The sequence below is a fragment of the Opisthocomus hoazin genome, chromosome 1 (genome assembly GCF_030867145.1).
Source record: "Opisthocomus hoazin isolate bOpiHoa1 chromosome 1, bOpiHoa1.hap1, whole genome shotgun sequence".
Lineage (NCBI taxonomy): Eukaryota > Metazoa > Chordata > Aves > Opisthocomiformes > Opisthocomidae > Opisthocomus > Opisthocomus hoazin.
Window position 1 is genome coordinate 4,763,280 of NC_134414.1, and position 25,760 is coordinate 4,789,039.

The window sequence follows — 25,760 nt, forward strand, 5'->3', positions numbered from 1 at the left end:
TCCCTTTATTATCCAAGATATGTTTATGCAGTTGTTGGTGTGTATCTCTCTACTGGATGTCTTTAATCGACCCTCTTGGAGTGCAGGAGAGGTAGTTCAAATCAAAGATCCTCTGTTGCCTTCTTTCTGATATCAGGCTGGAACTGATAGCTTTGGCATTATTGAGGTGCGCCGGGAGAAGTGCCTCTCTGCCGGAGAAAACAGGGGTTCACTGGTTTGCCAAGTGGGAAACTAAAATAAATAGCATTTGTACAGCATTCATGTAGGTAATACTCCACTGATTTGGAGCTTTTTCTATCTCAACTTTTTCTGTATTTTACTTCTCTGAGTTTTTTAAGTTAACTGCACTGCCAGCTGTCTCTACGCTCAAAATTACACTATCACTGGTTCTGCAAAGACAAGAGAAAACCAGGTTTTTATTAAATTCCTTGCACTGCATAAGTGGTCAGTGGAGCTGGTAACCAAGATACTAAAGAATCAAAAGCAGGGTAGCTTTTAATTAAATATAATTTGGCAGGGTGCCCAGAAATTTCACTGTTGTGGGAGTCGAGGCTGAAAAACAAAATGAAGAACTGCCACTGCTGCCTTTCAGATTGCCTGGAAGATGTATTTGCTTGCATGTGCAGATACACTACCTAATACTAATCCTAATAAAAATACAAATGCACGGAGCAGCTATTGTGCCAAGATGACCTTGAGTATATGTTTTTCATAATCTCAGTACTGGTTGTAGTCAAATTTCACACAAGAGGCCGTATTAGCAAAAGAATGGGATACAAAAACAAATGAAGAAAAACGGTGCATGGGTTTTGGATACTGTTTAAAAGTGAGAAGCAATTTAGTCCCATTAATTGCCCCTCATTTACATGAATATCACATGATACCAGAACATTTTTTAATCACCCCTGCTTGCATGTGGACTCATTAAATCGTTCATATCCCGCTGCTAAGCTTGTTTTATGTATGTATTTAGGTGGTGCTGGCAGTTGTTACAGTCTTTGTTTTCATGGTGTTTGATTTATCTGAAAGCTTTTCCACAGATGCTTCAATTTTCAGTCATCCCCGGGTTTTCTTGCCCACAAGCTTTCAGTGAATCCTCTTTTGCTATATGCAAGTGTGCAGCGTTGTGATTTCAGACCCCCTTAGGTAGATCTTCCCTGCCTTTAACCAGTGCTGTATTTGCTTTTCATCTCCAGATCGGCCCTTTTGTCTTTCTCAAACAAATTAGATTCTAATTTGGAAAACAGTGGGATACCATCTTTCTCGGTGATCGTTTTTTCATATTTCACATATGTTTTCATTCATTTTTGCCTCTTTATTGTTGCCATAATGTCTTTTGCAGTCATCAAAGTACCAACATCCCTCATATAGCAACTGAAATGACTTGAATAACAACTTCCTTTCAATATTCATGGCAATGTGGAGAAACTGGCTGCCCATGGTTTGGACAGGTGTACTCTTCGCTGGATAAAGAACTGGCTGAATGGCCGAGCGCAGAGAGTGGTGGTGAATGGGGTTCAATCCAGCTGGCGGCCGGTCACCACTGGTGTTCCCCAGGGCTCAATTTTGGGTTTGGTCTTGTTTAACATCATCATCAGTGATCTGGATGAGAGGATTGAGTGCTCCCTCAGTCAGTTTGCAGATGACACCAAGCTGGGCAGGAACATCGATCTTCTGGAGGGTAGGAAGGCTCTGCAGAGGGATCTGGACAGGCTGGGTCAATGGGCCAAGGCCAACTGTATGAGGTTCAACAAGGCCAAATGCCGGGTCCTGCCCTTGGGTCACAACAACCCCATGCAACGCTCCAGGCTTGGGGAGGAGTGGCTGGAAAGCTGCCCGACGGAAAAGGACCTTGGGGTGCTGGTCGACAGCCGGCTGACCATGAGCCAGCAGTGTGCCCAGGTGGCCAAGAAGGCCAAGGGCATCCTGGCTTGGATCAGGAATGGGGTGGCCAGCAGGAACAGGGAGGGGATTGGGCCCCTGTGCTCCGCACTGGTGAGGCTGCACCTCGAGTGCTGTGTTCAGCTTTGGGCCCCTCACTCCAAGAAGGACATGGAGGGGCTGGAGCGTGTCCAGAGAAGGGCAGCAAGGCTGGGGAGGGGTCTGGAGAACAAGTCTGATGAGGAGCGGCTGAGGGAGCCTGGGCTGTTCAGTCTGGAGAAGAGGAGGCTGAGGGGAAACCTTCTCGCTCTCTACAACTCCCTGACAGGAGGGTGCAGTGAGGTGGGGGTTGGTCTCTTCTCCCAAGTAACCAGCAATAGGACAAGAGGCAATGGCCTCAAGCTGTGTCAGGGGAGGTTCAGATTGGATATTGGGAAAAATTTCTTTCCTGCAAGAGTGGTCAGGCCTTGGAGCAGGCTGCCCAGGGCAGTGGTGGAGTCCCCATCCCTGGAGGGGTTCAAAAACTGTGTGGATGTGGCTTTTGGGGACATGGTTGAGCAGGCATGGTGGGGTTGGGTTGAGGGTTGGACTTGACTTCTAAGATCATCTTTTCCAGCCTTAGTGATTCTATGATTCGTTACAGATTCCTGTGCTTCTCTTCTATGCACGAGTGGTTTTCTGTCCTTCACAGTTAAGCTCCTTGTTTGTGAAGCTCTAAAGCGTCGTGCCCTTGTCTATTAGTTTGCTTCTGATTCTAGTTCACGTCTCTCAGTCTCCTGCCTGTTTTGCCTTCAGTGATACTTTTCTGTGCCCCTGAAACACTGCCCAGTTTCTGCATCTGCCAGGTCACAACATACTCCGATTACCCTGGTTATTGGTGGCTTTAGTTGCATTGTAAGTGCTTCCAGATAGGAAATCTGCTTCCTACTGTGTTTGTACAAAACTATGTAAATTTGCAACAATATATAAGTGTTTTCTAATGACCCATCCCGTTAGAAGTTAATGAAGTCACATCAGAGCTGAGTTTGACGCCTTGTGTTCAGAAACACACCGTTTATTTCAAGGAGTCGAAATGAAAAATGTGATAAAGAAGGGTTGGAGTGGAGAGATGAGACCAGACTGCAAATTCAAAGCTTGCTCTAGGTTAAAGAAAAGTTGTTCTTTTAAAGCCATTATCTAGCAATACTGATTTCAATATGAATGATATTCCCTTTGGTTCTGATTCTATTTCAGATCTTTTAAGAACGGATTTTGTTGGCTTTTCTAAGCTGAAATTTGTTCTTGATGCAATTGCTTAAAACAAGACTTTTGAAAGCCCGTCGGCGTTCTCCAGGCTCTGTAAACAGCGCGCTCTTCTTTTTGGCCTCACGCAGCCGTGTGAAGAGCGTTTTCCTTTGCAGAAACTTTGAATTTTAGGCACACATAGGCCAGTATGTAAAATAAAGTACCGACTGAAGTTAGTTTTATTTCTCTAAGTGATCTATTTAATTTCCCAGCTTTATCATGGTTTTAAAGCTTAATTCACATCTTTGTGTCTGGGATTAATTTGGCTTGGCACACTGCAATGTCTCTGTCTCCCAGGAGCAGCTGATTATTTACAATGAATTTCTTTTTCCTCTTCTTCCTATGGTTTGTAGCAGAGATTTTTCTCTCCACCGCTCCGCATAATACGCAAAGGGCAAGAAGATTTCAAGGATGAATAGCTGAGTTACCTGCAATGAGTGGAAACTCAAACATGACTCACCTTGTAATGAGTCCAAAGCTGTTATTTACCAGGACATCTTTGGTTTGTGGCAGAAACCTTTGAATAATGAATGGTTGCACTATCTGTATAGCTGTACAGAAAATATTGGGCTAGTGGCCTACGGTGAAAGGAGGAGTTGACAAATATATATTAATTATATGCTAAATTAATCAGAAGGTTTTTGTGTGCCAGAAAAGGGGGGAAATGTATTTTCTCTCAGGTATGAGTATAATGATGACGTGAATAAGAAAAAGTGGCTATTTGAATCTTGTTTTCAAAAGAGCGTGGGTTATAATATTTTTTTTATTAGCACTAGCTTTTCTACTTTTTAAAGTGCACTCTTATCTGTTAATTTTGGGGGAAAAGCGAAGCTGTTGAGAGTGCCTGTAAGAGTTGGTGTTTCAGTGGGCTGGGTGGATGTTTGCTGGAGCGGGGCCGTGTCCTGTGCCAGGCCCTGGCTCTGTAGCCCAACGCAAGCCTCTCGAGCCGAGCGGATTTGTTGAGCCGGTGCAAAGGAGGAAGGAGGGGAGCAGCTACGTGTGGGTCCCGTTGTGGGTGTTTGCCCGGTGATGTGCCAGCCTGGGGGTGGAAGAAACACAGTCTTGAGAGGGAGAGCGTACGCAGCACCGCAGCTGCTCACAGGAGGCGATTTCTGGTCACAGAATCACAGAATGTCAGGGGTTGGAAGGGACCTCTGTGGGTCACCCAGCCCAACCCCCTGCCGAAGCAGGGTCACCCAGAGCAGGCTGCACAGCACCGCGTCCAGCCGGGGTTGGAATATCTCCAGAGAAGGAGACTCCACAGCCCCTCTGGGCAGCCTGGGCCAGGGCTCCGTCACCCTCAGAGGGAAGAAGTTCTTCCTCGTCTTCAGCTGGAACTTCCTCGGCTTCAGTCTGTGCCCGTTGCCCCTTGTCCTGTCGCTGGGCACCACTGGAAAGAGTCTGGCCCCGTCCTCCTGACACCCACCCTGCAGAGATTTATCGGCATTTCTAAGGTCCCCTCTCAGCCTTGTCTTCTCCAGGCTGAACAAGCCCAGCTCCCTCAGCCTCTCCTCGTAGGAGAGATGCTCCAGTCCCCTCCTCATCCTCGTAGCCCTCCTCTGGACTCTCTCCAGTAGCTCCTCGTCTTTCTTGAAGTGGGGAGCCCAGCACTGGACACAGTACTGCAGCTGGGGCCTCACCAGGGCAGAGTAGAGGGGAAGGAGAACCTCCCTCGACCTGCTGTCACATTTAAAGGATTTTTGGGTGGAAAAAATGTGATGGGGAGAAGACCATGCATTGGACTCTGTTAGAGCAGACTGGGTTCGTTCCACTTTAAGTAAACAGTATTGTCTCTGTGAACCTGTTTTTACATTCTAAATGCTTTTTATCCCTCTGTCAACATATATGCTGTATACCTGGAAAGAAGACCAATAATAATTAATATACAAAATCTACTAAATAAAAGAGCAGCACTTTTAGTAAAATCCAGTTAGGTATGGTCATATAATTACAGCTGGTAGTGGTTTTCTCGTATGCAGAAATTTTTCTAATATGCAGAAATAACCCCCAAAGCAATACTAATGCTGCCATGACCTGCAGGCGTGCTTTAATTAAAATGGGAATTTTTTTTTAGCCATACTTGTGCTTACCTTTTTAACTCTCTTTGAAATTCCTCATTAATATAGTTCAGTCTCAGAATAATCCCTGTCCTCTAAAGATTCAGTGAATTGCAGATGACAGTGAACAAGAATTGATAACTCCGGAGGGAGCCTCCAGTAAATCAGGGTATGTTCCTACGGGCGTCGGAGGCTTCCTCTCTCACAGAATTACCTCCAGAGCTAAAGCCAGCGCTGGCATCAGCGAGGCTAAGAGCAACCAAAAAAGTGTCAAGAACGAAGATCTACGACAAGCACAGATGGAAAGAGCCAGATACAGGAGAGAAAACAAAGGAGTTGGGAGGTGGAATTTTGTCTCTGGTGAAAGAAGAAATGAATGGTGAAGAGCTGTGGAACAGCATAAAAAATGAGATTATAGGAATGGCTGATCAAGTTTTGTGTTACCAGACCAAGACAAAGAAACAGAGTTGGGTAAAGAACGAGGAGCTGCTGGGCTGGAAAGTGTTAGAGGAGGCAGGGGGGGGTTGGGGTGGAAAGAGATTAAGGAGATTGACCAGATAGTTGGTGTTGAAAATGGAAATACAGATAAGTCTGAGTAGGGGAGGCACGGTAAGAAGAGTGCGCAGAGAGAAACCTGAACTGAGCTGTATTGCAAGATAAGAGAGCTCTGAAGTGGAATGTTTGAATTGAAGATGTCAGTGCTGAAAGACGAATAATAACAGAGAACAAGCAAGCACGCAAAAAAAATCAGTTGAAAGATGTTTGGAAGGTCTACAGAGTGCCCAGAATCTGATAGGTAGGCTGATCCTGGAGGAGCTTCCTACAGGAAAGAGGGAGAGAGAACAGTGGAGTTAATGGAAATGCAAAGTACTTGATAGCTTGGGAAAAAGGAGGAATATGAATTCGAAGGAGTGTCAAAATAACTGCGGAGTAGTTATAGACAGGCAGGAGATGTGATAAAGGCAGTGTACGTATGATGAACATGTGAGCAAGAGTCTTCACTCAACACTTTTATTTGTGAATTGTGTTGAAAGAGAAGTGGCAAGAATATCAGTGCTGTAAGGAGGATTTTATGAATCACTTTAAAGCAATGGCAGAAACTGCCAAGAAATTCTTTTCAGTTGAAGATCAGCGTGAAGTCTTTCAGCTGTCGGGATCTGAATGGAGAAGAGGTCGTGATCGGAAACGGAAACGAACTTCCAGCAGCTGGGGCAGCAAAGCATGGCTCTTCCAAGGGCTTTGGAAACCTGGCTCCAGGATTCTGCGAAGCGTTCGACACAATCCCTTGCACCATCCTTCTCTCTAAATTGGAGAAATGTGGATTTGATGGGTGGAGTGTTTGGTGGCTAAGGAATTGGTTGGAAGGTTGCAGCCAGAGGGTAGTCATCAATGGCTCGATGTCCAGATGGACGCCGGTGACAAGCAGTGTCCCTCAGGGGTCTGTACTGGGACCGGTGCTGTTTGACATTTTCATGTATGACATAGACAGCAAGATCGAGTGCACCCTCAGCAAGTTTGCAGATGACACCAAGCTCGGTGGTGTGGTCAACATGCCAGAAGGACGGGACGCCATCCAGAGGGACCGGGACAAGCTTGAGAAGCGGGCCCGTGTAAACCTCATGGGGTTCAACAAGGCCAAGTGCAAGGTCCTGCACCTGGGTCGGGGCAACCCCCAGTACCAACACAGGCTGGGGGATGAAGGGATGGAGAGCAGCCCTGCCGAGTAGGACTTGGGGGTGCTGGGGGGTGAGAAGCTGGACATGACCTGGCAGTGTGCGCTGGCAGCCCCGAAGGCCAAGCGTGCCCTGGGCTGCATCCCCAGCAGCGTGAGCACAGGGCGAGGGAGGGCATTCTGCCCCTCTGCCCCGCTCTGCTGAGACCCCCCGGGAGTCCTGCGTCCAGCTCTGGAGCCCTCAGCACAGGACAGAGCTGGAGCTGTGGGAGCGGGGCCAGAGGAGGCCCCAGCAATGATGCGAGGGCTGGAACCCCTGTGCTGGGAGGAAAGGCTGGGAGAGCTGGGGCTGCTCAGCCTGGGGAAGAGAAGGCTGTGGGGAGACCTTAGAGCAGCTGCCAGTGCCTGGAGGGGCCTGTAGGCCTATAGTGAATGGGGAATCAACCCCTGAGTAATGCAGCTGCTCCTGTACCCATTTGCTGCTGGTTCAGCTGCGGAGCCGAATCACCGACCTGGGTAAAGGTTAATGCTAATCATAGAATCACAGAATCATTAAGGCTGGAAAAGACCTCTAAGATCATCAAGTCCAACCGCCAACCCAACCCCACCATGCCTGCTAAACCATGTCCCCAAGGGCCACATCCATATGGTTTTTGAACCCCTCCAGGGATGGGGACTCCCCCAGTGCCCTGGGCAGCCTGGGCCAAGGCCAGACCACTCTTTCAGGAAAGAAATTTTTCCTGATATCCAGTCTTAGGAAAAATGGGATGGGTTGTTTATCTGTTACCACTTCTAGATCATTAAGGCTGCTCTGCATCTGTTTGATACCTGGCATTTTCAGGGAAGGGGCAGTCATGGCCTTATAATTAGTCTTGACCAACTTTTAATTAAGAAAGTTGCAGGCTGCTGGTTGGTTGTCTCACGTTCATTTGCCTACAGTCTTTTTTGCCAAGTCCTGTAAGATACAGTTATTCTATAAGCAGGACAGCTGAATTATTTAGATGGGTACTTAGGTGGAAAATTGGTATTTGGAAGAGGTGAAAAGCATTTTATGTAGAAATGGGTGATTAAAGCCATGGGTTTTGGAGAGGTGTGTTTGAAACACAAGAATCATTCTAGTACTTTGTCAGAATAAATTTTACCTACCTTTAAGCTAGTCCATATTGTGGTCCGAGGTGCTGTTGCTCAGTAAAACATGTTTAAATTAATAATCATTGAAGGACTGAAGTGAAGCAAATGCATTGACTTAGATTTCCCATTTGGTTATTGATTACGATCGAGATGTGGAATTAGAAAAAAAATCTGTCAGGAGCGTGATAAGTGGCCAAAACTCAGGCTTCCAGATAACGAGACGATCGGCTGCCCAGCTTTTACAAACTTTCTGCTCCTTCTAGTAAAGCATCGCGCAGCCCGACCGTTCGTGTTCGAGTGATGTGTTACAGCTGGAGCAGAGTTACCAGCTTTAAACTGCTTCGTCCCTCGGTGGAATACAAGGGAAAATGTAGACTATGAAGAATACATTTCCTGGGCTCCGAACTCTGCGTCCGGCCCCTGCTGTCCGCGCTCCCATATGGAAATCACGTTTCCGTTATGATCATTTCAAGCATTTTTCAGCGAGAGAGAGCAGGAGAGCAGCCTGGTAAGGGTATGTGTTGCTATCTCCCGTTCACATTCCCTCCCTTCTTTCTCTTGGTTTGTTTTCCACATGACTGGGAAACAATTGCTTCTTCCACATGGAGCCCTTCTCCCATTCCTGGGAAAATAGCAGGGAATAGGGAGCATTTGCATAATCGTCTTTAGTGCTATTGTGGGCGGGCTTTGGATGCCGGCGCGGAGTCGCAGACCGGCCACCTGTCCAGAACAAATGAACTTCGCTTTTGTAGGACGTTATCTGGTTTTCCACAGGGTTATTTTTGTGTCATGAATAACTCGATTAAAATATTATAGACCCCCGTCGTTCAGTAAATGTTTGCGTTGGGTTTAAATCCCCCCTTTCAGGGGCGGGAGAGGGGAGAGAGTTTCCTCTTTCTGGGTTAGCACAACTATATTTTCAAGCTGTCTCCGACGTAGTTTTATAACTGCCTTTGTGAAATTATCCTCATGAATATTAATTAGGGGTGTGGGAAGAAAAAAACCCAAACCTCAAAATGATTTGCATTCATCCTTGTATAAATGATAAATTAAGTGTTGTCTAATGTTTTCTGATGGTCCATTTCACCTATGTAGAGCAATTAATTAAACAACGGAGCTCTTAGTGGAGGAGGAAGGAGAGGGTGCTCAGGACGAGGGTGCTGAGGACGCCGCCCCTGCCAGTGCTGCATCACCGGAATGGAGCTGCTTCTCTGTACACATTTTTGTGACTTTTGCACGTAGGAATGTTGTTTCTTGGTCTTTTGTACCCCTACGACTAAAGACGCAGTAACGAGCTAATTTTAATTTCCGCTCTCAAGGGGAAGATTATAAAATGTGTTCTTCCATGCGGGTTAGGTGCTTTCGATAGCCGAGGTGTCGGAAGGGCGAAGTCTTGGGGCCGCGTTTTAGTGCACACCAACCTTTGCGCGAGAGCCTCTCGGTGTGCAGAGGTCGAGTTTCGATTGCCGCCTTACGATAAAGCAAAACAAACCCTGCTGTACATTTGTAGCCATAAATGTCATGTAAGTTAACCCAGATAGTAAGATTTCTGTTTCTGCTCTTTCTGTCTTTCATACTTGCATCTTTTACTGCTGGATTCTTTTGCCCCGTATTGAAAAACAGGTGGCCAAAGTTTGGCTAAGGGATCGTTACTAAGTGGTGAATAAGAGGGACATGGGTTTTTTTTTTTTTTTGTTCCCTTACCTTTTTTCTTTCCAGTAGCAGTGAAGAGTTAGAGGTGCATTGATCCAATAGGATATTATGATTTTAACTCTCTTTCTGAGCCCTTAATCAGTACTCTGCAGTATCTGTGGCATTTATGATGGCTGTTTGGTGGCAGCGGGTAAGAGGACGGGAGTCTTTTGTCGATGACAGAATCCCAGCTTGGTGGGGGTTGGAAGGGACCTGTGGGGATCCCCCAGCCCAACCCCCTGTCGAAGCAGGGTCACCTACAGCAGGCTGCACAGGACCTTGTCCAGGTGGGTCTTGAATATCTCCAGAGAAGGAGACTCCACAGCCTCCCTGGGCAGCCTGGGCCAGGGCTCCGTCACCCTCAGAGGGAAGAAGTTCTTCCTCATCTTCAGCTGGAACTTCCTCGGCTTCGGTTTCTTCAGCAACTGCTCTTGCAGTTGTGTTCTTGACAGAAGACACACACCACGTATGTTTTACTACCTTGTTTGGTTTCTATCTTGTTCCTGATAACACGTGTACCACCGTTTGAGTGCGTAGAGAGCTGCTCCTGCTCTTGTATTTCCCTGAGTTAGCAATCGTTTGGTAAGACTTCCCATGGACATTGCACGTTCCTGTTTACAGGTGACTTGATGGTAATCTCGGCTCTGCAGGTACATGAATTATTGTGGACTTTGGTGTGAAAGCTGCATGGAGTCCCTCAGGTAGCTGAGGGTCAGTAGTGCTGGTTTAAAGAAAGCCAAGCATGTCTGCCAGATGTCTTTTTTGTTTCTTTTTTGGAGAGAGAACACTAAAATCGATCAATTGCATTTTGCTATAATGAAAAATAATTTCATGACAGTGAAAGACGGTCAGCACAAAAGAATATTTAACATCTGTAAATTAAAAGGCAAGAAGTTTCAAGCCAAGACTTACTGCTTCAGGGGTTAAAATCAAAAGATATTTGAAAATGTTTTTGGATGTGTTGGGATGATTTGTTTGTGTATTTTAGAAAATAACAAGTGCTGTTATTTACAGCAGTAAAAAAAGCAATTTTGTTTGATTTGCAAACCATGCTATAGTTTGTAAACCCTGAGTCATTAAATATGTGTTTTCTGTGCCTGAAATGTGTCGTTTAAAACCCTACAAACTATTGAATTGGAAAATGTGCGCGTGTTGATGAGTCGGACATATTTTTTTTTTGATCTTGTGCTTTTTTTTTCCTGCTTTGCCTGTCTCTTCCCTGATAGCTGGAAATTGAGTTTGCTTTTTTATACTCTTGTCCTCTGACCGAAGACCTGAAAGTCCCATAATTCTTAGTTGAAGTTTCCAATTTACGGCTGTGGTTCAGAGCGGTGTTTATAGGAGCAGTTCACTGTACATGACTTAATTTGGGGGATTTAAACTCTGACTGTTGGGTGCAATCCGATTCCTTTCTCCTTTACTTATTGAGGAGGTTTCCTAGGTTTTCCAGTTGTCAGCTCGCTGATGTAGCGTCGAGATTTAGGATGTTAGGTGGGGATGGGAACCTTACTCTTTGTTTTCTTATTAGGAGCCTGACCTCCGGTACCTCGTTTTAACGTTAGAGCGGACCCTGGTGAATAATGGTCTGTGCTGAAAGTGCATCCAGCTGGAATTGCGTCTTGGGATGTGGGGGTAGGGGGGACTGGGAGCTTTGGATGCCATCGTGAAGCAATTAGACAAGCTACTTAATAATTTATAGCTGGCTGTCTTAAGAGTTGTAAGCGTTTGACTGAAGAGGTTTTTGTTTAACCTTTCAGGGCTTTCTCTGAAGCCTATCCTTAGGTTAGAAATGATTTGCCTTTGAAGAACAGTGGAGAATACAGAGCCAGATGACTTTGTCATCTCTGAATTAATGCTTGGTGTTTCTACCCAAATGTAACAGTTTGCTCAGATCTCTCAGAGCCGCGGTGTGTTGTAAATACAAAACAACCTTTGTGAAGCAGAAAAATGCACATAATGGTATTTTTTTTTCAAATCTTGACAGATATATTTGTTAAATTAATTTCAGTTGATTTTTCTTGTAACTTGGTGGCTTTTTTCCTGTTCTGTAACCTTAAATATTACATTAAACTGGGAAAAAAATGTAATACTGGAGAAAGGAGGAAGGCAATTGCTTATCTGCTAGAGCGTAATTTCAGTGTGCTTGGTGTTTATATGAGTGACTGTTCTTAGAAAGCAGGTGGACATCCTAGAGCAAAATAACGTCTGGTAGTTTAACAAAAAATGCTGGTTCCCAATCTTTGCTACATCAAAGGAGGAAAAGTGCAGCTGGGTTTTCAGTGTGGTGAGACTGAGTCGTCTGAAGATGTGCAAAGGCAAAGAGACCCCGAAATCCAGTCCAGAGCCCTCGTATGAAATACTCTCTCTAAACGCTATCTCTGATTTCATAAGTAAAGGAGCTTTTCTGTAGGCTTTTTCCACTTCTATAATTGTTATAAAATTAAAAAGTTATGAGAGATTTCTAGTGATAGTCCCTGAAGCATTTGTCTAGAGAAGAAATATTTATGAAGTGTATTGCTGACGTTCTTGGACGGGACTTTTCCATCTCCAGTCGATGAGCAGCTGTGTGGCTCAGTTTAAGTAGTTCTGGGGTTACTTTAACGCTGAGGCGGTGCAGATGTTAGGAGACATTTTGATGACCGTATTCGATGGCTGTTGCTTTGGCTTATTCCGATGGTTGCAAGGATATTATTCAAGACATAAACCTATGTTCACTTCCGGATTGCTTTGAATTCAATTCTGAACAGCTGCAGGGTTTCCAGAATTTACGGCGTGGCTTTACTTTTCCTTACTTTGGTCTGTCTCTTCCCTTTTTGCAGTCAAACTCACCTCTTTTCCAAGGACTCTCCACTTGGGGGGGGGCCTGGTCTCCACTGAAGTGTCTCTTGCAGTATGAGTGTTAGATTTTGTTGTTTTTCTCCTAAAAATTTTCAAGCTTCACATTTCAGTTCTACCAGAGGTCCTTCCTCCCCTCTTTAAGTGTGTTTAATAGTGCTCTTTGCATACCATTGTTTCTACTTTAAAGACTGGAGCATTTCCGTTAGTGTTGTGGTGTTTTTTTCTGAAGGTACTCAGCTGCAAATACTCACATAAGAAATACTAACTTTGGGGTACTGGTGGTCACAGAATCCCAGCATGGCAGGGGTTGGCAGGGCCCTCTGGGGATCCCCCAGCCCAACCCCCTGCCGAAGCAGGGTCACCCAGAGCAGGCTGCACAGCACCGCGTCCAGGTGGGGTTGGAATATCTCCAGAGAAGGAGACTCCACAGCCCCTCTGGGCAGCCTGTTCCAGGGCTCCGTCACCCTCAGAGGGAAGAAGTTCTTCCTCGTCTTCAGCTGGAGCTTCCTCTGCTTCAGTTTGTGCCCGTTGCCCCTTGTCCTGTCGCTGGGCACCACTGAAAAGAGTCTGGCCCCATCCTCCTGACACCCACCCTCAAGATATTTATCAGCATTTCTAAGGTCCCCTCTCAGCCTTCTCTTCTCCAGGCTGAACAAGCCCAGCTCCCTCAGCCTCTCCTCGTAGGAGAGATGCTCCAGTCCCCTCCTCATCCTCGCAGCCCGCCGCTGGACTCTCTCCAGTAGCTCCTCATGTCTCTTGAACTGGGGAGCCCAGCACTGCAGCTGGGGCCTCACCAGGGCAGAGCAGAGGGGAAGGAGAACCTCCCTTGACCCCTCTACACTAGTTGTAGACCCTTCTTTTTGAAGAAAGCGGAGTGCTTGAAGCTATTACCATTGCCATCAAGCAGTCAAGCTGTTGGAAGAATGAAATGCTCAGCTGTGCTGCTTAGCGTAGGAAAGCTGCAGTTTCAGCGCTCAGCTCGCGCTGCCCAGCACCGGATCGCTGCGTTTGCCCTCAGGCAGTGACTTTTTCAACACGTCTGCTGGATCAACAATAATAGAATCATAGACTGGTTTGGGTTGGAAGGGACCTTAAAGATCATCTGGTTCCAACCCCCCTGCCATCAGCAGGGACATCTTCCCCCAGACCAGGTGGCTCGGAGCTCCATCCAACCTGGCCTTGAACACTGCCAGGGAGGGGGCAGCCACAGCTTCTCTGGGCAGCCTGGGCCAGGGCCTCACCATCCTCATGGGGAAGAATTTCTTCCTAATCTCTAATTGAAATCTCTCCTCTCTTAGTTTAGAGCCGTTCCCCCTTGTCCTATCACTGCACCCCCTTGTGAAAAGCCCCTCTCCATCCTTCCTGTTGGCCCCTTCAGGCACTGGCAGCTGCTCTAAGGTCCCCTCTCAGCCTTCTCTTCTCCAGGCTGAGCACCCCCAACTCCCTCACCCTGTCCTCGTAGGAGACATGTTTGACTCTGTGCTGAATGAATCCGATCTTGTATTTGTTACTGGTAAGACCATAGACACAGTTACTGCTTTTTACTTGATGCATAATAATCTTAATTTTATGGCTGTTTCATCATGGTTACATACTGAAAGCCTACTGAATATTTTTTTTTAGCAGCAAGGGCACAGCACCTGAAGGGGCCAGCCGGTTCCGTTGGCCCCATCTGTGCAAACGCAGTTTCCCTCTCCCTCCAGCTCGTCTGCTTCGTCTTTGACAGGAACAAGTTGTGGTTTTCTAAGCAGGCTTGTGCAAGGCTGTTCCTGTTAGAATGAAGTTGCTGTAGTTGCTAATACTTAGTCCTGGAAGTTGCAGATTTTTTTTTATCCTTACATCTTTTTAGATACAAGGATAAAAAAGTATCTTTTTAGATACAAAATACATCTTTTTAGATACAAGGATAAAAATAACATCTACTAATCTTTGTAAAGTAAATGTTAGGTACAAAGAAGTAACGCTAAATACTGATCACGACTGTACTTGGAGTACATAACAGCTGAACATACGGCAGTGTGAAAGAGTGCAACTTCACGTAACTGCTGTGTCATCTCGAATGAATTTATGGCGCTGACGTGCTGAGATCAGTGTTGTGTTGACTAATCGTGTCTCCTTCTCTCCTGTGCTCAGTTCATTTAGATTAATTTTTGTATATAATTTTTGTCTTAAACTTCAGGAGTTGTTACTATATTTGTTTTTTTGAGATTTTTGGTCTCTAATTTTCCACTCTGACATTACAGTACTAACCCGTGCAGGGGTACTGGTGCTCCCAGACACCACAGCAGTCCAGGTAGAAACATCTATGGCATTATGTATTCATCTCGTTTAAATTGCTGATCTGAAAATACAATTGAAACTCCCATTTGTCATTGAAGTGAAACCTCGTGATAAACTGGATGGACAAAAAACCTCAGACGCTGTCTCTAAAACTAGTGTGAACATCTGAAATATGAGTCTGTTTCCAAGTAACCCATTTCAGTTCAGTCCTTCTACATTAAAATTGAGTATATATGTGCTACCAGTATAGACTTCTAAATTTTCCGTTTGTGGTAAATTTGAACTTCTCTGATATATTTGATCAATACAGGAGTAAACTCGGTGCTTGAGAGCTTGTCGTGTAACCATTGGTAAATACACAAATAAAAAGATTAACTTTGCTTTTTTAGGAATAAACTTACTCTGAGCCCAAGCAAGTTTGGTCCAAGTAATCTCAGCACGCTTTCACTGCAGTATTTCAGTCTTGCCTTTTTTTTTTAATTTTTTTTTTTTTTGACCTAACATGGAAGCAGACTAGGGAATTTGCCATATCTAATTTTGACGATAGGAGGACATCGCGTGTCTCTGGTGAACAATTACACACAACCCATTCAGAAAGTAGAAAAAAATACCAACACAACAATCTCGAAGGGTTACAGAGATTTGTGTACTTCTTTTTCCTACTTACCCTGCCGCAGAATTACCCCAAGTGAAGAACTCTGAGGCTCTCTACGGTTTAATTTTCAGTATGAGAAAGCTTAATGCAAACTACTCAAGGCCTGTGAAGGTTCGGACACAAGCTCAGAGCAGCCAGAAAATGCCCAGTTAAGAGGAAAAGTACCATATGCTTTCCAGTCCTTAGCTGCCAAACTCACCTCCTTCCCTATTGTGGCAGCGTGTTAGGGACCAGATGGTCCGCTTCGCCCGGCGCCGGGCATTTGCTGGCTTTTCTCAGTTGTGCTGTTTGGCTGATAATGCCGAGTCCGTGAGTTTTACGTGTGTGTGTCGGGGAGGAAAAAAAAAAAAAAAAAAAAAAAAAAAAATATATATATATATATATATATATATATATATGTTCCTCTGGGCGGACCTGTACTTTGCAAATGTTGAGACTGAATAAATTAGTGTTGTGAATACCCAAAGACAAACTTTCCTTCTCTTCTGGCTGGGTTTCACCAGTTTGTTTTGTGTGCAGAGATTAGCTGGATGATTTCTTTTTTCTCTGTTTTGTTCCTGTTAAATTCTTTCTTAAATGAGCAGGAAGGAAATTTTTTTTTTTTTTTTATATGAATGAAGTCAAACTGAGTTGTTACTTGGATGCTCTTGGCAGCTTTTATAAGAGTTGGCTTGCCTTGTAACTTGAGAGAAAAAAAATGTTTTCTAATAGACTGTTTTTCCCCTTAGGGAGTGCTTTGGCACCTGTATCCTGGGCTGTAGAAGGCTTTTTTGCTACAGATGTTTGAACTCGAACACAACCTTTAACACCTCTGCAGTAGTTGCAACTGCCTGCTCTTGTGTCCTCTTGAAGGCAGAGATTTCTTTTTCTTAAAAGATACCCTTGATTTAAGGTACCGAGATAGCTTGAGATACCAAATTTACCCTTGGTAAACTTAAAATACTAGTAAAGACAGTTTAAGGTTACTCAAACCTTACTTATAGTTTTGCATAGTCTGAATATCCGTGTTCAGCGATTACATTGTGTCTCTGCTACTATTGGATTTTAAAAAAGGACAAAATAAATCACGGTAAATCTATTTCCACTCAGAGTTCATGTGGAGTCTTAGGAAGGTGGGAGGTTTCATACGGTGAGGCTCTCGCTGAGGGAAATGCAAAGACTGCGAACCCTGATAAGCACTGCTGCGCTTTCGAAACTGGATGTGAGCTTTGGAGCCGCCTTGCTCGGGGAACGCTGGTATCGGGGATCGCCTTTCGACCCGGTTTGATTGCTTGCAGGAGCGTTGGGATGGTGCCTTCGCCTTGGGAGCTTCTCACAGCAACCTTTTTTGCAGCTTCACGGGTAGTACGGGCGTTGCTTCCTTTTACTGCTCTGTGGAAAAAAAGCCCCCAAAGATTTCTAGTAAGCAGGGTATGTGATTTTCATGGACCTAAAGTGGATTTGTTTTAATTGCTTCCTTAAAAAAGAAAACAAAAATTTGTATTGATCTGTTTGCAAGAATGGAACAAGGGCTGTTGCAGAATGCACTGCAGCCTGTGCTCTCAGACCTTTGTGCGGCTGAACGTAAGCGTCTTAGGGCAGACAAAGGAGATGATGGCCTGAAGCTGCAGGTAGTTGGGCAAGGAGCAAGCGTAGCCCCGCTCCCTCTCCAGGACAGCCAGACCTGCTGCTGCTGCTGCTGGCGCACCAAAAAGGCTCAGGACGTGCGGAGAAGCCACCGTCCTTCCTTACCGCCATCAGCACGAGAGCAGCAGCAAGCTTCGTTTTCTAAAGGCTGATTTTTATCTGCATCCCAGGAGTGTGAAATTCAATTTTGAATTCAGCGTTGGGAAATCTTGGCCCGACTCTGTTGTCCTGGGTTACGAATATTTTTGGGGCAAACAGTTCATTTCTTGTCATTTGAAGTTGCATGCTGCATTGGCGTCTAACATTTCATGAACTGCAACGTCAAGTGCCTGATGTAGCAATCTAGTGATAATGGCTCAGACATTAACAGGAGTAGTAGACCGTGGGTTAAAGATTCTCGAGAATGTCATTTTTCATCTCAGCTCAGCTGAAAGATCGAAGAAAGTTCTGTTGGTGGTGAAAAATAGAAATTGCAAAGATCTGAGCTGTCCCGGGTCATCAGTGATGCGTTGCTCTGACTGATGCATAATGAGGGCTGAAGTTTAGAGTTATGGGAAGGAAACAATACTTGTGTTTTCTTCTTGTTGGGAGTATCTTCCAAAATCTCTTGCCTGTGGAAGCGAAAGGCGAGGTTTTCCTCATTCTTAAAGGCCCATTAATCCAGTTCATAGAATCATAGGTTGGAAAAGACGTCTAAGACCATCAAGTCCAACCATCCGCCCAATGCCACCATGCCTGCTAAACCATGTCCCCAAGGGCCACATCTACACGGTTTTTGAACCCTTCCAGGGATGGGGACTCCACCACTGCCCTGGGCAGCCTGATCCAAGGCCTGACCACTCTTGCAGGAAACAAATTTTTCCTAATATACAATCTAAATCTCCCCTGATGAAACCTGAGGCCATTGCCCCTCATCCTATTGCTGGTTACCTGGGAGAAGAGACCAACCCTTGCCTCACTACAATCTCCTTTCAGGTAGTTGAAGAGAGCAATAAGGTCTCCCCTCAGCCCCCTCTTCTCCACACTGAACAGCCCCAGCTCTCTCAGCCGCTCCCCATCAGACTTGTTCTCCAGACCCCTCCCCAGCCTCGCTGCCCTTTTCTGGACACGCTCCAGCCCCTCCATGTCCTTCTTGGAGTGAGGGGCCCAAAACTGAACACAGCACTCGAGGTGCAGCCTCACCAGTGCCGAGTCCAGGGGCACGATCCCCTCCCTGCTCCTGCTGGCCACACCATTCCTGATCCAAGCCAGGATGCCGTTGGCCTTCTTGGCCACCTGGGCACACTGCTGGCTCATGTTCAGCTGGCTGTCGACCAGCACCCCAAGGTCCTTTTCTGTCGGGCAGCTCTCCAGCCACTCCTCCCCAAGTCTGTAGCGTTGCTTGGGTTTGTTGTGACCCAAGGGCAGGACGGGGCACTTGGCCTTGTTGAACCTCACACAGTTGGCCTCAGCCCATCGATCCAGCCTGTCCAGATCCCTCTGCAGAGCCTTCTTACCCCTGAGCAGATTGACACTCCCACCCAGCTTGGTGTCATCTGCAAACTGACTGAGGGAGCACTCAATCCTCTCATCCAGATCATTGATCAAGATGTAAACTGGACCGGCCCCAAAATTGAGCCCTGGGGAACACCACTGGTGACCGACTGCCAGCTGGATTGAACTCCATTCACCACCACTCTCTGCGCTCGGCCGTTCAGCCAGTTCTTTATCCAGCGAAGAGTACACCCGTCCAAACCATGAGTTGTGAGCTCGCATCAGCTTGCAGATCAGCTGTCATGAGCAGGCAAGTCAGAGACCAGAAATGAGCTGTTCTTGGCCACGTTTCTTGTGAGATTATGTTTCTTGAGCTTCTTATTTTCCTCTGTATTTCCCTGTGGGACACCATCACATCAGTTAAGTCCTTACATGAATGCAAATTCGTGCAGAAGAACCCCTTAGATGGAATTCCCTTCACCCAGAATATATTTATTCTTCCTTTTCTGTACCACAACACATCACCTCCAGTGAAATTCTTGAGAAATAGTTCATCAGTCCCTTTTTGCGGGTCAGTTTTCAAGCTTTGCAGAAGAAGGTAGCTTCGGTGTCTGCTGAGCACAAATGCTGAGAAGGGCATGAGGTACGGCTGGATTCATGCTTACCTCCTCCTCTGGCTGGCTGATCAATCCAGCTGGTTTACTTCAGAAGTCTCAACTTTTGTTTTCCGGAGCTGGAGCGTGATGCCAAAACTTCTTTGCAGATGTAAGCATGTTCGCTTCCCTTTCTGATTCCCAGAGAACGATGCGATTGTTTGTTCAGCTGAAGGAGTTGAGCAGCCAAGGTGAATCATCTTCGTTTGTTGGTAGAGATTTTGCAGATCTTTGTCTCTTTGTCTTGTATAAAGTTCTAAAATTCATAACCGTACTTTGAGGACATACTTATTGGTTCAAAACAAACCAAAGCTATCAGTCGAGAGTTTAAATTTACTGGCAGAAGCAGCCTGTTTTAGTGTCTACGCAACAATTAATTCTTTTGCCGGTCTGTGTATAACGAGGGGAGCAATGGCAAACCTCTCCTCCTCCTTGGCCGTTGTGTTATTCAGAGGAAAATAAGCTGAGGGAGGGTGGAGGGAGGGAAGATGGTACGGGGCGAAACTTGGAAACGATGGCAATTTGACCGCTGAACTGGGTGGGTTTGGCCTTGTGCCTCCTCACATCATCAAAGTTTATTGTGTAAATTCTGTAAGTCTTCCTATGTACAGAATCACAGAATCCCAGAATGGTCGGGGTTGGAAGGGACCTCTGTGGGTCATCTAGTCCAACCCCCTGCTGAAGCAGGGCCACCCAGAGCAGGCTGCACAGCACCACGTCCAGGTGGGTCTTGAATATCTCCAGAGAAGGAGACTCCACAGCCCCTCTGGTCAGCCTGGGCCAGTGCTCCATCACCCTCAGAGGGAAAAAGTTCTTCCTCGTCTTGAGCTGGAACTTCCTCAGGTTCAGTTTGTGCCCGTTGCCCCTTGTCCTGTCGCTGGGCACCACTGGAAAGAGTCTGGCCTCGTCCTCCTGACACCCACCCTGCGGATATTTATCAGCATTTCTAAGGTCCCCTCTCAGCCTTGTCTTCTCCAGGCTGAACAAGCCCAGCTCTCTCAGCCTCTCCTCGTAGGAGAGATGCTCCAGTCCCCTCCTCATCCTCGTAGCCCTCCGCTGGACTCTCTCCAGTAAAGAGAGAGTATAGTGTCTATATTTCATAATATTAGCTGTAATTTGCTCTTACTGGGATACTTTTTCCCAACGTGTGCAATACTCCCAAAACCTAAAAGAGATCTGGCATCAAGGACGCTGTCGTAGAAAGTAGTTTCTCGGAGAAAGCTGCCGTAGTGCTCGGCGGTTGGACGGCTCGAGATGCTCGTGGGGCAGGTTGAGGCCCTGTGGGGCTGTGGCAGCGCGGGGGGACCAGGGATACTTGCGATGCGTGAATTAGGTGAATTCTGTGCGAGTCTGTTTTCCAAGACCCTCGAGGAAACGACGCTTGGCTTAATTAGTCTGGAACTGCAGCCGTCAATAAGGAGAGAGCTGTAGAAAGAGACGGGCTGTGCATAATCTTGTTCTTCATTACGGTTGTTAATATTAACATCAGCAGCAGCTTGTGTAAGAGGGTGTAAGAGTTCAGCAGTGCTAAAAGCAGGCTCTCAGGCTTTACTCTTTAAAAAGAATACTTGAAACAGAATGGGCAAAAAATATTAGTAAAACAAATCCCCCAAGAAATCTGTGAAGTCTGAGTAGCGATGGTAAGGATTTCCGGAGCGAATTTGTTTGTGTAAATTTTGCCAGACATACCAAGTACCAAAATATGCAAAGTATCAAAACATACCAAATTCATTAAAAAGATGGCATTGTATTTTCAGGCAGATTTTTTGTTTTCCCCTAGCACACAACATACACATTTTAACTGATGTCAAAAACTGACTTATAAAATTTGAATATACAATATTACTTAATATCACCTTCTATATTCTGCAAATATAAGAAGCTCAGAAGCTAATTACCAAACACAAAATTAATTTCGACACTGTGGTGTGAGAAAGTTCAGAATAATAAAGTTTTGGTTGTTACCAACTGATGGATCAATATTATGTGAAGCACAACAAATCTAATCATTATCTGCCAGCTGGTTTAGGATGGAAGAAAAATCAGCTTTGTGCTGCAGAAACTGTGGAGCTGTCTCCCTGCTTTGTAATCATGTGAACCTTTAATTAAGAAGTTCCCACAGAATAGGAAACGCCGACCTGCTCAGTCGCGAGGACACTTACAAAGAGCAACGCCGAGCAGCGTCAGAAACGGCTGGTAGCAGCGCTTCAGAGGATAAAACAAATTCAGAAATGTTTTTCACAACTTGGAAGAAAGTGAGTGTAGGAGGTGTTCCTCCGCAGACGGAGAACGGGAAGAAGTGATGTTTTGCAGTCTGTTGCTGGTGCGATGAAATACAGACTCTTAAGAAACGCTTTATTATAGACGGGTGTTCAGATTCACTAATTAAGAGCTCTGATAACTGGGAGTAGCTGCCAGAATTGTGCTGCAGTTCCACACCTTCTGAGATTCACAGAATCACAGAATGTTTCTGGTTGGAAGGGACCTCTGTGGGTCATCTAGTCCAAACCCCCTGCCGAAGCAAGGTCACCCAGAGCAGGCTGCACAGCACCGCGTCCAGGCGGGTCTTGAATATCTCCAGAGAAGGAGACTCCACAACCTCCCTGGGCAGCCTGGGCCAGGGCTCCGTCACCCTCAGAGGGAAGAAGTTCTTCCTTATGTTCAGACGGAACTTCCTCTGCCTCAGTTTGTGCCCGTTGCCCCTTGTCCTCTCTTTGGGCACCACTGGAAAGAGTCTGGCCCCATCCTCCTGACATCCACCCTGAAGAGATTTATCGGCATTTCTAAGGTCCCCTCTCAGCCTTCTCTTCTCCAGGCTGAACAAGCCCAGCTCCCTCAGCCTCCCCTCGTAGGAGAGATGTTCCAGTCCCCTCACCATCCTCGTAGCACTGCTCTGGACTCTCTCCAGTAGCTCTTCATCTTTCTTGAAGTGGGGAGCCCAGAACTGGACAGAGTACTGCAGCTGGGGCCTCACCAGGACAGTTACTGGCCACACTCCTCTTGATGCATCCCAGGATCTCATTAGCTTTCTTGGCAGCCAGGGTACACTGGTCAACCTGTTGTCCACCAGCACTCCCAGGTCCCAAACAATTCCTTACAATGCTTATTTATCCATGGTATTAAATGCTAGTATTTCAGTTACGATTTTTCAAAATATTAAGTATTCAAAAATTGGATTGTCATGAATGGCGTTATTTAAAAAGAAACCCACCTATTTTTATGCCTTGCTTAGAAATATAAATGCAAAGTCACACAACAAGGAGGAGAGAACCGTGATTTTACAATCCCAGGCTCCATGGCTGACTCAGTGAAGCCCTAAATATGGTTTTCAGTAGCAGTCTCTGAAGCAAGATAGAGAGGTCGCCAACCAGTGTTTGTCTGACATTCCTGATGCTGTCTTTTTAACTCTTCAAATATTTCACTGCTTTCTGAACTACTTCAAAGTAACTTTTAAAGCAAACAAATAGGTTAAGGTTACATGATGTGCGGGTTTGTGCGCACACAGGATGTTCTAGCAGAGGTGTTACCTTAAACTAGACTAACCTGGGTTACGTGAAGAGATGCCCAGTCCGTATTTCTGCATCCCACCTTATAAAGATCTCCAACTTGTGTATTCCTCTGGGCTCCCGATTTCTTCAAAGCGTCTCCTTTTGCCAAAGCATCTGAAACTGAGCCGTGCCGCAGCCGACAGCGAGGGGCACTCGTGCGAGCGGGTGGGTCCGTAGCCAGGGCTGCTTGCCTGGGGGAAAGAAGTAGCTTTAGCGTGGAAATGGGACCCGTTGGGCTGGTGTGGGTTTGTTTGTCGGCAGTTTTTCAGAAAACACAGCAACCTTTCTGATTGAAGAGGCGAGTTGTGTAGCTTCGTAAGCCAGTTGGGTAGCTGAGATGCTCTTGCTGCTATTGATAAAGTGAGAGAACTCCTCTTGGCGTCGTTCCACTCCTGAATTTATAGAAATATTTCCATGTGATCTTCACTGAGGTTATCTACGGTTTCTGTCCTCCCTGTAGATCTTACCCCATTTTGTCTTTATCCCAGTATACATTTCTGCACCTTCTTCTGGCACTCTACTAAATATTTTCTAGCTGACCATGAATATTAACTTACATCAATAGAAGCTGCTGAATTAGAAGTGTTTTCAAGAACAATTCTTAATATGTTTTGGCTTATGCCGAAAGACACTGTCATGCTTAACTTGTGTCTGCTGTGCTCTTGTATGTTGGTATCTGCGAGGGGGTGTTTTTTCATGAGTGTATCAGAGAACTTCCCTGTTGCTGTACATTTACTTTCTTTTAATTTGTAGCTGCTGATTCTTTGGTGGGTTTCAGCTATATTTGATAGTAGAAATTTTTAGTTTTAACAGGTATTATCACCTTCTCTGTGTCCTGTCCTGAGACTTTTAAACTATTGTTCTTAATCATAAATATTTCCATATACACCGGTTTTCTTTAAATAAACTGAAGATTAATGTGGTTAACTTAAGTGAGGTTCATACACTGCTTAGTTCATAATTCTGCATTTTATATTCTCAAGCAGTGACTGTTGTTATTAGAATATTTTCATCTTTCTGTGATCCTGTGCTTCCAGGTTTTTAAAGCTGGTTTGAATTTGAAATTCCTATTTATTTCATTCTTTCCTGAAACTCTGTATTTCACCGTGTCAAAACTCAGCTACGTGTGTTCTGTAGCCTTGTGATCAAGTGGCAGTAACAGGGACTGTGGAATTTTCCTGAACTGAACTTCCTCAGTTAACATACTACTTTTGATGTCATACATGTTTTTCAAGTTTTTTTTCAAATTCCCTTTCCTACAGTCTCTGTAAATCTCTAATTCTAAAGATTCTGTTTTTATTGCGGCTTTATCTGTCTTTGTGGATGACTGATCTAGTATGTAATTTTATCATAATATTTTCAGATAGTTTCCAGCCTGTGTTTTCAATTTACACATTCTTTTCATATCTTTCTACGCTTTAATGTCATTATGTAAGAAAATATCTACATTCTGTATATACATTCATATCTTACTGTGGCTTACTTGCTATGTTTTTAGTGCCCCAGCCAGTGTCCTGGTGTTTTTATTCTTGGACAGTTCTCTTCTTTTGGCTGATTTTTCTGCACATCTGCATGAATTTGGCTTCCTTTCATCTGCCAGAAAATCGCCGCCGATGGAGTCAACCGTTAAGTCACTTCGGAAGACGCATTTGACCTTGCAGTGTGAGAATGTGCCCGTCCTGTTTTCAACCACTTCTCTGCCACCAAGCACCAAGCGCTGGCTTGAAAGCAAAAGATTTGATCTTCAGGTTTTTTTACAAACCTGGCTTCAAGTCAGGGTCAGCTGGCAGCATCGCTTGACCAGTCTCGTCCAAGAAGGGTTTGGTTAGATTAGAAATAAGTCTTTTTTTCTTATTATTTCTTTTTTTGTGGGGAGAGTTGGAGGGGTAAAGAAAGCATTTCTCTTTTTACAAGGAAAAAAATAGCAAGCATTGACCATGACAGGCTGAAATGACTGAGGGCAGGAAGGCCACGTGGGTTATCAAATTTGGGAGGGTACAAAGCTATATTAACTTCTTTGCTCCTTTCTTTAACAAATGCCTTGAGTTGGAAACTCGTTCCAGCAGAGGTGTTGAGCGTGCAGGCGGGGCTGTTCACTGCTGCGGATCGATGCTGTTGGAGCTGTTTCTCTGAAAGGATGATGAGGTTTTTCTCTTTCAAATTCTTCCATCAGACAGGTGAACCAGTGAACGTCGATTTTTAATCTCCAGTTCAGTCTTTGCCTGTGAGGTCTGTCCCCATTCTTCTGTTTTGTAGAGGAATGATTACTACATCATTCTCCAGACAAAGATAATACAGATTAAATTGTTGCCATGCTCCATCAGCCACCCAACACCCAAATTACAGGGAGTTTACATGGAATTTAAAATTACACTAATTTCTCACACATTACAGAACTGGGAAGTGCCAGGTTATGGACTCACTCAGCAAAACAGAACTAGTGGAGATAATGATGGGGAAGGTGAGAATCACAGAATGACGGAATGCTTTGGGTTGGAAAGGACCTTTAGAGGTCATCTAGCCCAACCCCCCTGCAGTGAGCAGGGACATCTTCAACTGGATCAGGGTGCTCAGAGCCCTGTCCAACCTGGCCTGGAATGTTCCCAGGGATGGGGCATCGACCACCTCTCTGGGCAACCTGGGCCAGGGTTTCACCACCCTCAGTGTAAAAAATTCATTCCTTACATCCAGTCTGAATCTCCTTTCTTTTAGTTTAAACCCATCACCTCTTGTCCTATCACAACAAGCACTGCTGACAAGATTTTCCCCATGATTCTTAGAAGCCCCCTTTAAGTACAGGCAGCTGCTCTAAGGTCTCCCCTTGTCCTTCTCCTCCCCAGGCTGAGCAGCCCCAGCTCTCCCAGCCTTTCCTCCCAGCACAGGGGTTCCAGCCCTCACATCATTGCTGGGGCCTCCTCTGGCCCCGCTCCCACAGCTCCAGCTCTGCCCTGTGCTGAGGGCTCCAGAGCT

The 25,760-nt window shown here is 45.5% G+C and overlaps 1 protein-coding gene across 4 annotated transcripts in view; it reads left to right on the top strand.

The window, feature by feature from the left end:
- FCHSD2 (FCH and double SH3 domains 2) overlaps positions 1-25,760 on the top strand; it is a 195,179-nt gene that overhangs the window by 61,499 nt on the left and 107,920 nt on the right. The gene's annotated exons all lie outside the window — the stretch shown is intronic.